Consider the following 3,552-nt stretch of genomic DNA (forward strand, 5'->3'; position numbering starts at 1 on the left):
TCAACAACAGAGGCCTCGATTAACTCCGTTTCGAAGTTTCTCTTCTCATTTTCTATACTTCATTTAGGTTCAGCTGCCGTCTGTAAACCGCTCTCCAAACTACGCCAATCAATTTCGTTATTTCACTACTTCACGTCTCTTATTGAAGACATGTCACTTCCTTAAGACCTGTATGTGAAAGAGATGTTTTCACATGCGTTATAGACTAGGGCAAGGAATTTGGCGGGATAAAACCGCCAAAGATGATCGGATGTCTATCAGAACTCTGGATATGTAGTAATTTAAAAATTGCATTGGAAACAAATAGAAGTATGAGAAATGGACAGAGAAAAATCTCTGAATTTAAAATTAAGAAATCAATTAAGACTAGGTAATTATCAATTAGTCTATTTAACCTATAAAATGAGAAAATTTCTAGGGAAATAGAAAACATGTTAAGAGTGTCAAGAGGAGGTATGTATGTAAACAATTTTAAATATGTAGGCGATACTGCCTTGTTAACATTGAACAGAGACTACCTGCAGAACTTTGTAACAATAAGTATCCGACAAAACGGAAATGAACGTAAACGGAACAAAACCAGCAGTACCCAGTAAGAAACAGCACTCATTTAAAATAAATATTGCGACTGTGAGATAACCAACCGAACAGATACTAAAAAATATATACTTGCGCTGTATACGGCTAACGTAAAAATGAATTGTCAGAGGCAATGTAATTTGAAATAATGTCGATATACAAATGTCAAGCAAAACGTAAAATGAAATCCGTTGTAGTGACTTCATAAGTGGCCTCAATGACGTCGTTTTAGTGAAAGTCGAAAGCAGTTTGTGATCTCTAGTCATTGTTACTCTACCTCATATTCCATGTCTTAACAGGCTACAATATTTAAATAAAAGAATGACAAAAAAATAAATAGAAAAAGGAGACGACGAGGATGAGATTCGAACTCACGCGGGGAGACCCCAATGGATTAGCAGTCCATCGCCTTAACCACTCGGCCACCTCGTCACCGAGTAATACTTACTCATTGTTTTCTTTATTCCAAAATTAGTAACAAAAGATAACCGTTTAACAGTTGAATGTTTATCGCTGTCTTTATTGATTTTCTCGACATGACATATAAATGCCAATGTAGTGAACTTTTTGATTGAATTGTTACTCTACCTAATATTTCATGTCTTCGCTACGAGTTTAAAATATGCTTGGATTGTGAACTGCGTACTGGAACGTCACAAAAATGATGGCCATTTTTCACTATGTAGAAAAATTTGCTGACTTTGTAAGTGATAAAAAGATGTATGTAAATGTATATGTACACGCACACACACACACACACACACATACACACACACACACACACACACACACAGTTTACTGTTCCGGTATAGGTCAGATCAACAAAAAAAGAACTCCATCAAGTGAGATATATATATAATTTTAAATGATTGATTCAAGGCACGTCATATAAGTCTGATGATTATCGAGTTTCCATGGTATGAAACTAGTAGTCGCTCTTATTTAAATACTGTGTATATAAATTCTATTTATCTCTCTTTGGATGGAGTAATATTTTTGTTGATCCTGCCTATAACAGAACTGTAAACTATATATTATTAACACATGGTTTTCTACTACATCTTCATAATAATGTTTAGCATGGTAACTACGTTAAGTTGAGTGAATAATAATTCTCCTGAAATCAATACACACAATGATGAATTTATACTACATGGATTACTCTATACAGAATATACCTAAACCACCGAATAGCCTAATATCTTAGGAAGCTTTTGGAAAAAGTTGAAAACCTCGTGAGATGGAAGGCCTTATTTTTTTATGCTAAACTAACACTCACGGCCATTGAACGTTATGAACTAAAAACACGAAAATAACAACACCAGATAAAAGATTTATCCCCTTTTGAGGTAGACCTCCTTAATTTAGTAACAAATATAAGATTTCTTAAGTAATATAACTCTCTCCAAATTAAACTAAAATCTGATATTAGATATTTTAAAAGTTCTAAAAATGTTCCAAGATCAATAACCGGTATGAAGTCAGTTATGATCGAAATGCTAAGTTAATGCATCACTTCATTTCCACTAAATATAAGAAAGCTAAGATAGATAGATACAATGATGTTAACGATGAGGCTAGATTCCTCTCTAAAAGAAGTAAAATTGATGACAGGTTAGAACACTTAGCTGAAAGAGAAAGTTCCATTGCTCTAAAAGATCACAAACTAAAAGATATCAGTAATAAACTATTCAAAATTTTCAGCAATTGCACAGCAATTGTAAGCACATGATCAAATTTCTTGTGTAGAATTGGAAAACACCGCCCTCTCTGGATTAAGCTGCTGTCGCGCAGACTTTGACCTCCTCACCACTGAATTATTCTACACCAGCTAGATTGATTATGATCTCTAAAGACAAAGGAGACGTAACTCATGGTTTTCTTCCTTTTTTTTTTGTCCTTTCTTTCTCCGTTTTTATTCCACTTTTTGCATCAACCTTTATGTGTTTTCTCACAAGTCAGTGCAATGGTTTTTTTTTTTTTTGATATAGGACTAACCATGAGCCTGAAAGGTTACTTGGAGACTCAAGGCACGTTAGATAAATTTACCGAATTATCGTGTTTCCATGGCATGAAACTATTTGTAGCACTTACTTAAATACTGTGTGTGTGTGTATGTGTATGTCTGTGTGTGTACGTATGTACGTAGTATGTATGTATATATGTATGTATGTATGTATGTATGTATTATGTATGTATGTATGCATGTGTATGTGTATGTATGTATGTATGTTTGTATGTATGTATGTATGTATGTATGTATGTATGTACGCATGTGTATGTATGTATGTATGTCTAATTCTCACAGAAATTGGTTTTTACCTTTCGTTTTTCGGGGCTCATGAAATTGTTATTCTTCGATTAAAGTAGTGATTTAGTCGACTATGAAATAGTTTTTAAAATGTCCAATGAATTGTATGTCTGTGTCGTTGTAGAGAATCTCATTACCACTCGCTAGTAAAATAGGAAAATACTATTGCGAGAGATGAAGAGCAGCATAAGTTTCTTACGAAGAATGTTCCTTCTTAGCTATGTGCGTGCGCGCACACATTATATAATTAGGGAAGTAAAAAAAAAAATATGTGCGAACAAGGTTTTCAAGACGAAATACGATGTTTTTTTTTTTGCTTGCTTTTTTTTTTCTTGTTTGCTTAAATTTGAGTGATGGTTATTCATATGGTTGCACACAGGCATTGCAAAGAAAGTAAAAATTTGTGTACAATGCAAATTTCAGCACAGACCCATAATTGTTGTTGTTGGCACTCGGTCGCTTACGACGTCGAGGGTTCCAGTTGATCCGATCAACGGAACAGCCTGCTCATGAAATTAACGTGCAAGTGGCTGAGCACTCCACAGACAAGTGTACCCTTAACATAATTCTCGGGGGAGATTCAGCGTGACACAGAATATGACAAGGCTGACTCTTTGAATTACAGGCACAACAGAAACAGGAAGTAAGAGTGAGAGAAAGTT

General features: G+C 34.5%; 1 non-coding gene across 1 annotated transcript; it reads right to left on the reverse strand.

The window, feature by feature from the left end:
• Window positions 1-929: 929 nt before the first annotated feature.
• Trnas-gcu (transfer RNA serine (anticodon GCU)) lies at window positions 930-1,011 on the reverse strand. The gene has a single exon. It is a non-coding gene; the product is annotated as a tRNA-Ser (tRNA).
• Between the last annotated feature and the right edge of the window lie 2,541 nt (window positions 1,012-3,552).

The sequence above is a fragment of the Octopus bimaculoides genome, chromosome 7 (assembly GCF_001194135.2).
Source record: "Octopus bimaculoides isolate UCB-OBI-ISO-001 chromosome 7, ASM119413v2, whole genome shotgun sequence".
Classification (NCBI taxonomy): domain Eukaryota; kingdom Metazoa; phylum Mollusca; class Cephalopoda; order Octopoda; family Octopodidae; genus Octopus; species Octopus bimaculoides.